We start from the raw sequence: 14314 nt of genomic DNA on the forward strand, positions 1-14314 counted from the left end.
AAGCCATTTTTTATAATTAATTCAGGCATCATTCTGACAGTCTGGCATGCAACTGAAGTTTATTGCTTATTAGCCCAAATTTTTGTACTCTGGTCAAATTTGGCAATATGTAAAAGAATTGCATTCAGAAGAAAAAAAATATAATTTTGTCTAAAGTTTCAGAGTTCCTTTTTTCCTTCTTTTTTTTTCTTTTTTAAAAAAATTCAGCTTCTGATTTCTGTCTTCCAAAGAAAATTCCTGTTACTGCTTGTTACCTAAAGACTGAAGTTATTCTGATCTGGTTTTCTGTCAAGTTACTTTCAGTTTGGGTGGTGGTGTGATGTATTAATCCAGGCTGGTTAGAGTGGATTATAAGAAGTTTCTTAGACACCCTGAGCTGAATTTATAGGACTATTGGGTTACAGACTGTGATTTAATTAGAAAATACCTGTACTTCAGTACCATGTCTGGTAAGTCAGTATTAAATAAGTTTATCATATCTGATTAGTTGTAGCCTTATATTTTAAAGTAGTTGGAAGGTGGAAAGCTTATAGAAAGTTTCATTTAAAACCTCTTAGGCTCTAGACCTAGACAATGTTGCGTAGCTATACATTATAATCCTTCCTCATAACTCTATTTTCTGATAAAAATCTGCATAGTTTTCTAATCTGTTAGAGCAGTTTTTTACATGTTACATAACTCAGTCTTGCCAAATACAATGTGTAAAAGTCTTCTTCATGGGGACAGAAAGTAACCTGTAAGCCTTTCTGTGAGCCCATGTAAATAATTACCTTACTGCCAGGAATTTTATTTCTGTCTTCTAACTTGTTCACAGCTGTATGATGAACTCAGCTGGTACAGCCTAATAATTAATTGTTTAGGGGGCTTTCTTTTCATGATGTTTTTTCCGGCCAATAATGAACAACTGCCAAAACTGTTAGAAGGTCATGAACCCTGTGGTATCACTGAATCTTTTTTTTTCCTCCTTTTCAATAAGAAAACCAGCAGTATTCTGCATGTTTAAAAAGAGCAGTGCTCAATATTTTGTGAGGGAAAAGTATGGATAGACCAGCCCACTGCAGCAAGGGCAGAGAAGGGAGAGTGTGTGAGCAGGCAGCCCCATTCATAGCTGCACAGCACGAGCAAAGTACCAATATCACAGGTGGCATTGCTCTACCAGGCAGGTGCTTTGCCTAAACCGTAATGTCTTTGCATTGTGTAGCTACTGTAAGTAAGTTTAAAACAGCTGTGGCACGCAATGAGAAAGTTTCTAGGGTTTGAGCAGAGAGAGATGAGGGGCTCCATCATAAACTTTTTATTCTTTATATTTAAGAGCCATTATTCACTCAAGAAAGCAGCAGCAGTTCTTGGAACTGAGACAGATAATGTAATTGCTGTGAAGTGTGATAAAACATAAGACATGCCATGCCTATCAGTAATGCTTCGTTGCACTTAACTTTCTCTGATGGCAGCATGTCTCTGGTTCTGTTTCCTGGGGGTGAATCCCATTTTATAAAAAGCACTCTGAATGCCTTGAATGAAATTCACTGTCCACAAAAATAGAGTTCATGTCTTACAAGCTGATTTTGGTAGGTCTTTATCCAGGTCTTGCTCTGTTCACTGAAACTAAAAATAAGCAGCTGTTGGGCCTGAGAATGAATGCAGTAAAAAGTACTGATCGAACTCTCCCAGATGCATTCCCCAGCCCAAGTATGCGTTTGCCTGTGCAAGATAGTGCTATCTGGTGTAAGTCAAGGCAGCAGAAAGTGGTTTAGCCAGAGAAGGGGATGCAGAGCTCTTACCGCTGTCTTCTCTGCAAAGGGCATCAAGTTGCTCAGCCATCTCAGGAACTGTGTAGGGAAGGAAAACATGTGAGAGACGATAGATTCTTCTTTTTTACCCCAGCCTTTCCATGGGTATGATAATTTTCCAGCTGCTCCTACCTATAATACGTTAGTCTTATGGGGTGGTAGCACTCCAAGAGTTTGGGAAAGGGTGGGAGCTCAAATCACCCTGAGTGCCTCCAGGGGAGATGCAGGCAGGAGTGCAAGAGCCTTGCACTTGCTTTCCCTGACAGCTCAGTCCAAAGGGGTCTGGGTGTATGGAGGAACATGATGCAAGATCAGCCTCTTAAACAACTTTAGCCTTGGCCAAAGTCAGTCTGGCTCTAGGCTTCTGTTTAAGCACCCACTGCCATTTTCAGTCTATCTATCTGAATGACTTCCACTTTAGACCTTTACTCTTTTGTTTAGATGTTTTTTTTCTTCTCACTGGAATGTGGCATTTTATCTTCTACATATGAATAATTGAAAAGACACAGTAGAGGCTTTAAGGAGAGATTTGCAGACGTATTTCTTTTCTACAAATTTCTGTAGGAATCTGCGCAGGGCTGTAGGGCATATCTTTTTATCTCTGCTTCAGGCTTATTTTGGTTAAGAGAGTATTCAAGCTGCCTGTAGCTGTGCAAAAAGAAAAATAAACAAACAAATAAAAAACTGCTACTGAATTCCTTATTATTTAGTGGTATTGTCAAAATACAAACTGGAGTTCTTGTGGAAACAAAACTTGTTCCCTTTACAAACCGCGTGATGCGCTGTCAAACTCTTCTGGTGAGAGGCAGCGTGAAACAAAATAAGGAGATTTTCTGTTTGTTTTTTAGCACTTATGTAATGGGTGCAAAGTAAGTGTTTGAGCTTAAACTTTGATATTTTTCTCTACATTTTTTTTCTTACTTAATGCAGCATGTTGTGAAAGCTACATGGACCTCAAGTTTGTAGTATTTGTATTTAAAGAGCAGCATTCCTTTCTGCCCCTCTCTCTAAGGATTAGTATCTTTTGCACTACTGAAGTATTAAGGTCGTGGTTTCCCAGATACTTACAAGGGCAGCTGCTACCCCCCCAACACCCATGCATGCTTCCCCTCTACGTCTCCCACTGTCCCAGAAATTCAAGGCACTGCAGAGGGCTGTCCTTAGCTTCTTGAGCCCATTCACTCACAGCAAGGCAGAGCAGACATAAACATTTCCAGAAAGTGCATTTCTCCCTGTTTGATTTCTATGCAACAGGAAGGATGGCCATAGTTATATGATACAATGCTGATGCATGGTCATACCGTGGGGCGCAACATTGAGATTGAGGGAAGAAAGGAAATTCAGCCCACAGTAGTGCTGCCTCTGTCCCTGGAAGCGTGAGGTGAAGGGATAAGTATCACTAAGATGTCTGGGGAAAAAAAGTAATTATTTCTCATAGGGTTTCATTTTCATATTGCTGTTATTGTTACATTAATTTTTGAAAGGTCACAGATATGTGATGCCCTCTTGCCCCAGTGACCAGATCTCTGAAGCTGAACTCTGAAACCTGTCAGACAGTTCAGAACCTTGACACTTTTTCATCTCTGTAGTTTCTCTCCACTGATACTCAAAACTGAGATGGACTTCTGGATGAAAAAACAGCTCATGCTGTCAGGGATTTGCACAACTTCTGCAGCTGTGAGCAAAATCAGTCATTATTCAATGACTATGACAAATTCAAATGGATTTTGTTTCTTTCTATATTTTTTTTATTTGCATGCACAAAAAGTTCCTAAAGGCCAATGGTTTTAAACTTACTACTCAAAATTAGGGGCATAGACTGAAATTTAAAAAATAAAATTCACGTCCTGGTATTAAAATTGCAATTAGGGACATGGGAAAAACAGAAAATACTGCGTTTAGAGAGTTTTGCCCTGAAAGAAGGTTAGGCACAATAGCTGACTTTTCCTCTAAGCAGTTCACTGGCTTAGAGACAGAGGTAAAAACTGGTTCATATGAAGTGTAGTTATCCGTAGAGGGAAATATAAGTGAAAAGATTGGGTGCAGACTTATGAGGCAGTATTTCTCACTGTATAGTGAGTAACAGTGCAGTGGGTGGTGGATTGCTCTTGTTCTGCAGGGCAGCACCTAAACACATCAGCACCACAACACCCACTGGACATATCTGCTGATAATCCCAATTGGTGACTCCCCGGAGCGGGCTGTGACCACGGCCCAGCCTGAACACTCTGACTTCTTCCTGCCAAATGAACTCACATAGGTAAAGTGGCGGGGACGCCTGCTTTGCTCTCGGGAGGTCAAATCTACATGAGGGGTTGTGGGCTATGCCTTGGGCCTGGGCACCCTGGGTGTTTCCTGACCTCTAGGTGATCACAGCCATTGAGCGAGCCATGAAATGCCTGCCAAAGGACTATAAGGATCTGCACGCACAAACAGCATACAATCACCTTTTTAAAAAATTTAATGTTCATCCAAGGTAGTCTTTGGATGAAAAAGGGATAGCGAAAATGATCTTGGGAGTCAGCTCTCGCTCTAGTGCTTTTTTTTAATATATTTTTTCTCAGTGATATAAAATTATTGTTGATAAAATTTGCAGATGATATGAACTTAGTAGCATAGTAAATAACAAGGAGCACAGTTGCAGAATATTAATAGTCTTGGGAATTGACTCTGATATCTGATTACCTTCATGTTAAAAAGTATTCAAAACAATAAATGAGATATTATTCTCTTTGTGTGTTTTTTTTTTTCTTACAGTATTTTTTACAGGAGGAAGATGATTCCATCTGATCTGGAAGCAGAAATACTGAAAATCAAAAGACAGGTTGTTCTTTTCACTCTCGTTTTTAATCTTAATGTTGGGTTGAATCTGACAGATCTGAAATCTGGCAGCATTAACTCATATGAAGTTGCCACTGATACTGATTGTAAAGGACAGAGAAGGATATATTTTCCCCCAGGAAATGATAAAATAACTGAAATTCTGTTTTTGAAGAGAATAAGAACTGTCTGTTAAATTGTGTCAAATTCTGGCCTGCTGCTTCAGCCATTTTTTTTCCAAGCGGAAAAAGTTTGAAACACTTCAATCTGATATTTTTTTAAATGAAATATTTTGACTCTGTCGGCTAGCTAAGGTATTTTTAAAAGTAACTTAAAAATTACTATGGTACTTGAAGCTTAAACATTTCATATCAGGTTGATCTGAAAGCAGAGCTTTTTTGTTGAATTTTTTTCCATATTGCTTAAAAACCTGTGGCGGCGTGGTGGGAATCAAGAAAGCACAAAATATGTTCTTCAGATGTATCGTCATCACAGCAAGAATAGGATCACATTTGCAAAAGCACTGAAGATCTTGTTGTTTCACTGGATAGCTTCTGATCAAAATCAGTGAAAATTTTCTTAGCAATCCTTGGGTTTTGTCATATGGCAAATCCTACCTTGGAATGTGTAAGATTGTTTCAAAGGTAAAGAACAGAAACAGCCCTACAGAAAAAAATTGACGCTATATTGTTGTTTTGGTTTCTTTTTGGAAGATAACCCTTTATTTTCCAGTTCACCCTGAATTGAAATAGGAATTTTAGAAATGGGAAGAGATGGGATAATAAAGAAAAATGTACTGCGTAGCAGTTATAGAGATAGATGTTAGATTGTTAGAGTTATGAGGAAAGGAAAATATGTTTTTTGAGATTTTTTTGAGCTCATGTGGTCTTGCACAATCTTGTATCACTTTCAGGGTCATATCCCACTTTAGGTCAGTGCCACTGATGGTAACACCATTTACAGAGCCTTTGATCCCCTTTCAAACATTGCTGACATATGTGAGAAGTACAAACGCATGTGGATGTAAGGCTTTCTGGAAATAGTGCTTGGAATTTTTCTTATAGTCTTAGTCCTGTAGGAACCACTTTTCTAAGTTTCCCAAGATGATGAAACAAATGGCCTATTTGCATGAATGGATGCTGTTGTAAAAAAATATGTGAGAGGGTATGGTCTTTCAAAGCAGGTTATGCTTGTTTATAAACAAAGGAGGTTGCCTGCACTCCTGCAGTAACGCAACACACACAACTTTTAATGTCGTTCTTTTTGCACCGGCTCAGCTAACTCTGAAAATTAAATACAGCTCCTGAGCAGCATGTAACTTATGAGCTCCTGAGTTAATGTCTTTTTCTTTCCTCAGAGTAATCATTCAGTATATGATACTACCCTCCTAGTTCAGAACATTTGACATCAAACAAACAGTCTGTAACACAGTAAGATTAATTTTGCTTCCTAAGTCAAATTCTTCACTCTGGTATAAATGTGGGATGGGGGGAGGTGGAAAGTAGCTAATTTTGTTGTGGGAGTTTTGTGGTTGCTGTGAAGTGATGTGAACAACTACAGTTTTTACCTTTGCCCCACTCAGTTGGTATTTTGATTACTAAATAGTCCGATTTTTTTGAAATTTTGAAGTTTATAGGAGCTCTGGTTCACCAGCCCTTCCTGAAAATTTCTAGATAGATGCTGCAAATAGGCTTGCATGCCTAATATTAGGAAACCATTTGAGGGAAATGTTAGCTGTTGTACTTAAAAAATAGCTGAATGCTGATGTATGTAGCATTAATGTCTTCTGCAGTATTATGCCAGCATAATAGAAGTATACTGAACTTACTCCACTGAAATGGCTATGCCCTGTAAATGTAATCTATTTTCAACTAAATATGAAGACTATTTCAGTGTAATTATGTGGGAAAGTTAGGAGACTTCTACTCTAGAACAACCTTGCTCTGATGGCTGCAGTTTGCTGCTTTACAGGTGAGAGATCAGGCTATTTGACAAGAGTGATTACAGTCAGTAAAGAATATAGCATGAATATAGGGGCAATTTCATTTTTTACATCCATGTAACCCAATTATTTGTATATAAAGACAAGATTTATCTTATGATGAAAGTGGACCTTCACTTAAACCAATAAAATATGCATGGACATAAAGATGACCAGAATATAACCCTTTGTCTTTCCGAGTTCTTGTGATGGTGCCAAATCCTGTCCATCATACTGATACATTAAACCATATTGAAGCCAGTGAGGCTATTTATAACACCAAGCTTGAACAAAATACAACCTGTTTATTATCTGTAATAACGAATACTAGAATGGCATAGAAAACACTGGCATAGTACAGCCCTTTATAATACTCATTATGTGTCATGAACCTACTCTCTTTTTTTATATATCTGCTTTGTCCTCTAATTGTGTTGGGGAAGACAGCAGGCTATAAGTGTCTCTTCTTTTTTTAGTTTCTCGTACTGTATGATACTTGAATAATTCATTGAATAGACTGTGTTTCTAAGATGAAATATTCAGTGATGGTTGCACATCTTTGCCTCTTTTATTATGAATATAAGTCAATCTTTCTACACAGATAGCGAGGGGAGGTGGCCTGCTGACATCTAGGAAACATTCCTTTAAACTCAATGGCATTGAAAAGTGAGCACAACTGCATTGTGTATTTCTTTTTCATTCTGAGTAGATTATCTTTTTCGTCTTTTCATTCTCACCATTTAGCATCCTTTTAAATATCTCCCAGCTTTCTTTCTCTACGTCATGAGAACTGGCCTATAGGGAGAAAAAAAAACCAAAAAAACCGAGTCTTGTCTCCCTAAAACAATCTACCTCAGTCTCTTTCTTTGATTTCTCTGCCCTTTCACTGCACTGAACTTTTCTTAAACATCTCTTGCATGATGGTCCTTTTCCTGCTGTAAGTGTCGTAACTTTATCAAGCTGTTGTTTCTGCTTACAATACCTCATAACAACAAATTTCCTCATCAATGCTCCGCTCTCTTTTCCTTCCAATTTCTTCTCAGAAAGTGTTTTCCTCTTAAGGACAATCTCTTCCCATTTCTATATTCTCACCTATTGTCCTATCTCCCTGACTTAGAATTGCAAGCTTTTTACAGTATTTTTATACTGCAGATTGCAGAGCTTTGCAGATGTTTATGGAACTAGTTTATCACAGAGTCAAGACAAGTTAGCCCATGTAGTCTGTTGCTGCTGAAGGGAAATTGTTTCTGCTATCAGATTAATCTGGGGAATCCATACTGTACTGTGGCCAACAGCATGGCCATACCTTATAGCACAAATTATGAACTATGCAAACTGATGATCCTATAGTTTAACAAGCTTCTGCCTGCATGGGAAGAAATTGGGGGTGCTTAGATACACAGTCTTTAGCATCCTGATAGTTCTTTACATTATTATGTAACTTGTAGGGCCCACTCTGTTACTTAGAATCCCCACAAGCTGATGGGTACTCCCCTTCAGTGTTTGGCCTTCCTCGTCCGTGAAAACACAACATGAACTGGTCCTTTTCTGTCAGAAAACACTCTGGATAGCTCCTTTGAGCGACTTTGAGGTACAGTTAATGTTAGAAGCATGAAACCTCATTTACTATTGGGACAGAAGCATAGAGCAGAGGAAAACCAATCTTTCAATCATTTTTTTCCTCTTGAACTGTCTAATAGCCTGTATAGCCAGCCTTGTCCTCTGCTGTAGAGCTCTCCAGGGTTTCCTGCTCCAGAAGCACGGTGCTAGGAAGAGAAGAGGCTTTCCTGTCCTGCTGGTGGCAAGTGTACTCTCTTGAAAAACGTTCCTGGGGGGTCTCTTTGAGATCCTATGGCAATGTACCTGCCAGCTATACACTGGAGGGGAGAGATGTGCAGGGACAGTGATCAGATCCACTTCTCAAGTATTTCAGAAAAACAGTCAACACTCAAACAGAGCACAAAATGGGATATATGTCTTTTTGTGTTTCTCAGACACACAAGAAGCACTATTTTGTTGATGAATGGCTAGAAAGTAAGGTGGTACCTGTGGGCCCAGTACTGGATTTCAGAAAACTCTTCCCCAAAAAGGAGTAAATGATCTGGAGGTTAGCATAAGCCAAGCTTGCATTCACTTATGAATGCACAGCTTTAAGTTTTGAGGTAAGAATTATTATCTAGTTTGCGTGGTACAGGCTACAGTATTTGAGCTGGGGGTTCTCCGATAAATTCAGACTTCTTTTTCTAGCCGTTGCAAACATTTGGAAGTACATTAAATGCAAATATTTGACAGGAGATCTATCACATCCCAGGGTAGATGTTGTTCTAAGTATTATCTCTTTGTATAAATCAGAAGAGCACACATCTCATTTCTCCCTTCTTGTCTTAAAACATTATCTTTGGAATCTACCTTTCCTCTGACATCAAAACTTAGTTGCCAAGCTAATGCATGGCAAGCAGAATATGCCACAGAAAAAGTTAAATTATCCTTTGTGCTGCTAAATGCCTTTGTATACTGTGTAGAGCGCAATGTGACTGAGAGTTTTATCTACAGGGAAAGTCAGCGTGCAGTAGAGAAAGGTATAAATTTGTAGTGTGCTAGTTACTTTTCACTATTTCTTTATATAAATGGTTCTCTAAATTCTCAGCATGGAGTAGCTTTCAAAATGTAGCAACCAACCTCTTGTGGAGATGCTTGATGGTACCCACACAGGGAATGTAGCATGTTGAGTCTTTCATTACTTTATAGTCTAGCTAAGTGCTCACTAATTTTCTCATGTAGACCAGCAACAGGGTAATGTTGCTGTGAGTGCATTAGTTGTAGAGGTTTGGGACCCTGTAAATATTTATTATTTTTAACCCTGATATTATATGGCAAATGCATTCATACAGGCAAAAGATCTATAGGAAGCCATTATGAAAAGTTAGCTGTTTGTTTATTTGCTGAATAAGTTTAGCATGGCATGTACAGTCCTTTCTAGTCTTAGGAGCTAAAAGAAGTCTTTTATCTTAGATTTAAAATTAAATGCCTGATAAACAGATATGGGAAAAAAATGTTCATTTTTAACGTCATACGATGCTTCCTTACATGTTTGATTGGCTGCTAGTTATCACATTTTTAAGCCAGAAAGGTCTTCCTAGTGCCTTGTTAAGTTTTATTTCTGTCCAGTATGGAGAGGAGTGGCTTTGATCAAGCAGAGATTTTAGTCCTGCTTATTCTCTTTTAAACTCCAGTTAGAAAGAAAAACTGAATATCCCTGAAGAGTCGTTTGCACGTATAGCATTGCAAAGTGACTGTTCTATTGCTTTACCAGGATCTTCTCCAGTCTTGTAACCAGATGTGTGCTGATTATCTGTTCCAGCCGGATAAACAATATGATACAGCTTTTGACACAGGAGATAAGACAATTCAATGTGGCCGGCATGCTGGTATGGTCAAGCTTTGGTTGATGTGGAAGGCAAAGGTAAGAAGGGACTGAAAATATAGCTTTACTCCGGAAATTTAACACATTTCACTACTTATGACTGACAAATATTTAGTATTAAGGATTAAAGTAAACTTTAAAATTGGAATTCAGCAGGAAACTGATAATGAAGCACATTTGATTATGAGTCTCATTCACATTAGAAGTTACATGGGTGTGGGATTCATCTCCCCTCCCCAGAGTTATTTCAACTAAGCATCCTCTTTAAACTAAAATGTGTAGGTTCTCTATTCTGTTAGTGGTGAAGCTAAATACAAGTACCTGTCTCTCTCCTTTAAATATTCAGAGATCCTAGACTAGTTTAGAGTACAGGTTAAATCTGTAAGTGGTTAAAGATAGGTGAATTGAGTTCAAAACCCTAGGTCGCAGTATTGAAATCTGTGTTTTGGTATGGAGCCCTTCAGCAGCTAAAAAGCTTCATAGCATTCATCCAAGGCAAACATGAGCTTTCAACCCTGGAGAAGAAGATATCTGCATTCATTTCTCAAAATCATTGATATAGGTGTCATAATGAATGTTATGCTGGTGGAGAGTGCTTTAGAAAGATACATATTACAAAAAGTATACAGATATATACAAAGAATTAAAATGATCATTTGTCCATAAACAATATCAAGGGTTTCTCCTAAACTTTAGGAGAAAACAATAACTTATTTCCCATTGTTTTTCATTGTTTGCATCTCCATCAACATTTCAATGAAGAGAGGGGATGTATATCTGCTTACAATAATTAATTATGCATAATTAATCATCACTTTTAACCATCCTTCACTTTGGTTGACTTACTGCTGACTGACACACTATGACTGTGACAGGCATGTGAACTTACAGTTGCTCACATGAATCCTTTTGAGGACTGATTAATGCTGTTTAAAACCTATACTGCCATTCCCTTGTACCCGCCATACTAAATCCAATGTGGAAGATGATGAATTCTCTCAGCCTCTGTTCATCTCAGGTGCTTAAGATTGATACTATACAGTTCAATTTGCGTTGCCTTGTTTTCCAAATGTGACCAGTTAGCTTAAAGCTTAAAATATCTTGTCTCTTTCCTTGGAAGGGTATAACCAATTTTCCTATTCCAAAAGTTTCTGTATGGGTATGGAAGAATTTGAAAGAATAAAATAGTATCTACTCTTCTGAGTTAGATAAACAAAATAGTGTCCCATATGAACTAATGTATACTGTATAAAGAAGGTGATATTGTAAACACAGGATATAAAACGTGCCCACTTAACGTTTTTCATAGTTTAATCTCAAATAATAATGACAAGAACATTTGTAACAATCAAAGCATATCCTAAAAAAGCCCAAAGAGATACTGGATGTCTGATCCTCTTTTTTCTGCATAGAAGAGACTAGCAAACGGGTTGTATTGTGATCTGTAATAAGATAAAAGTAAATTTAAAATTCTTATGTTTATGATTTATAATTTGTGAAAACAAGTTGAATTGGCAAGAAAAATGAAGAAATGATTAAGTCAGGAAGTATAACCAAGTTCTAAAATCTTTGAAATAGTACTATATCAGCTAAAGGAGCAGAATTGTATTAGTCACTCAGTGGGAAATTATATTATCAGCTGAAAGGCAAAAACAAACAAATGGATACACATCACTGACAACCTAAAAGTTCAGACCAAGCAAAGCCCATCCTGCACATGTATTAAAGATGATCATTCAGATTTCTTATAGATTATGTGTTATTGTAACAAAATACAAATATTCATTCCAAAAATGGCATTATTTCATAACCAAGCATTTACTTTTATAGCGCTAGCACTGGTATATCCTACACGACACAAAGTTCTCAGACCAGTGTAACCTGCATTCTTTATCATCTCATTTATTCTATATAGTGAATATCTATCAGTGGTCGCTTCTCTAAATGTGTTGATATTCACTAAGGAATGTTAAGCTTTGAGACTCATCAACAGATTCCTCGAGCTTGCCGAGTACCTTTACAAGGAACTGAACTCAAGAGAAAACTTTGAGCTTGTTTTTGATGATAAAGTAAGTGTGGAGTAATGGAATGCATTTCTAATCTCTTCTCGCTACAGACTGTCTTTTGCTTCTTATATATTCAGGATTCTTTGCAAAAGTAGAATTGTACTTTCCTTTGGTCATTTCACGTGCTTAACTGAAGCAGACATTTTGCAGATGAGCATCTGTCATACTGTACTGCTGATGAGATTCCTTATGGTAGGATGTATTTCTTGAAGGAATCAAATACTTTTTAAATCTTTCCACTTATTCATCAAACTCCACTGGCACTGCAACTAAGAGTAGCAAATCAGACTAGAATGTGGATTATTTTTAGTGGTCGGTTGGGAACAGAGAACTAACGGAGGGAAGGTAAGCTAATGGTTCTGCAAGATGTTGACCAGAAGCTATAATATTCTGCCAAAGCAGATTTGAATAATTTATTAGGGTTGCATTTATTTGTAAAAGTTTCCTTGGGAGAGCAGGAAGATGCAAGGACTGTTATGTTGATTAGACTTATTATTTTCATAATGTCAAGATAATTTGAAAAGGTAAAATTACTTCCCTTTGTGTTTTGAACTTTTTCACTGCTTATGTAGTGACGTATGTTTAAAACATAAAAATTGGTATTAATAAATCAAAGCACTTCCATTTAACCCTGGTCCTTTTTTTTTCTGATATTCTTATTCCAGGTGAGAGTTAGAAATATAGGCTTGTTTTTCCTGGCCTTCCAAACAACTCATTTTTAAAACATTAGCAATGGATGCAAAATGAAAATTCCCTTTGCTTTCGGTGTCTGGCACTCTCAGATCTGCAACCTGCACAGATTTTAATGACAGAACAGCTCAACAGGTTCTATTTTAAACATATGCTTTAATGTTCTGCTTTATAAGGAACAAAGTATTCAGCATTTTTCAGGAAAAAGTTTGAATAGATGTAGATTCCTGTGGAAAGCAAGCATGATGAAGGTAACAAGTAGCCTTGATTTGTGATAATTATCAGCCTTAGAACAAAAGCTCTCTAGATCCTGGGTAGGATTGCTGAAAAGTTCAAGTGACTTCATACAAATCATGTAGGTACTGCTCAATATGTGTAAAGTCCTATGCCTTCAGACCAAAGATCAGGAGAGGTTTTTGTTGTGATTTGGGGTTTCCTGTACAGGGAAACTAACTTCTTTTGTTTTAGAAGCCTCAACTCACCAGTGAGCGCTTCTGGTACATCCCAACAAGTCTCAAAGGAAAGCCAGATGGACCAGAATGGAAAAAATTACTTCGTCGGGTAATGTTTCTAACATTATTGAGTCAATCTGGAGACCAATAAGGAAGCTAGTCATGTAATTCTCAATAGTGCTTGAGTGTAACTAGGATTAAAATATAAATGTTTGAGTGATATGCAAAGAAAAAAAAAGCAGTGTAAGAAGAACTAGATAAACTCAGAGATAAATTAAATAAAAACTCACAAATGTTTATTCTGAAAAAAGTAAAAAAAAGCTTTCTAAGTGTTTGTGATTGTGGAGAGCATTAATGCCACAAGAGTAGCACAATTCTGAGTGTATAGTATGCCAAAGATAACAAAATTATGCTGTACTGATATAATCAGTCTTCTGTGACTTTGGTCCTATGTACAAGTCTGAATGACCCAGCCCTGTTGAGTCTCCATCTTCATTCCCAGAGCGGTCATAACGACACCTGAATGCGTTTATCCTTCCACAGTGGGCTGTGAGCAAAGGACTAAAAGCAATCTATGCCCTTTTTCTGTGACCCTTTGGAAAGGGGAAGGAACAGAGGGAAGTATGCAGCTTCTGCCTTCATTGTAGCGGCAGGTGTCTGCAAGCATAGACAGGAAAACTGGTGTAGGAAGGATTGCTGGCATGGGCAAATCTTTACTGCAGTCAGATGGGATAGCATCCCGATGTCTGTAGTGCCTCCTATGTTTGTTTAGCCATTACAAAAGGGTCTTCCTGGGGTTTGGAACTGTCTGAGAGGGAAAGAGTAACCTAGCTAGTCATAAAGCTGTAATATTAAAGTATGACTACTGAAAATGATAGTCACATCAAATACTCTTTAGATAATCCCCAGAATGACACACTTGCATAAATCTTTCATCAAGTGATTTCAAATCCAGGGACTTACTGTCTTTCCTTGTTTTGGTTGCTTCCACTTGCTTTTCTTCAGACAAAATCCTTTTTGACTTCAGTAAAGACCACATGGCATTTGTAACTATGCAGTCAAAATAATGCATTGGTCTTGTCCTCCCAAGA

At 37.7% G+C, this 14314-nt stretch overlaps 1 pseudogene; it reads left to right on the forward strand.

The window, feature by feature from the left end:
• Positions 1-1182: 1182 nt before the first annotated feature.
• Positions 1183-13374, forward strand: LOC104140632 (glutamate decarboxylase 1-like; annotated as a pseudogene).
• The last annotated feature ends 940 nt before the right edge of the window (positions 13375-14314 follow it).

This window comes from Struthio camelus, chromosome 2 (genome assembly GCF_040807025.1).
Source record: "Struthio camelus isolate bStrCam1 chromosome 2, bStrCam1.hap1, whole genome shotgun sequence".
In the NCBI taxonomy this organism is placed as follows: domain Eukaryota; kingdom Metazoa; phylum Chordata; class Aves; order Struthioniformes; family Struthionidae; genus Struthio; species Struthio camelus.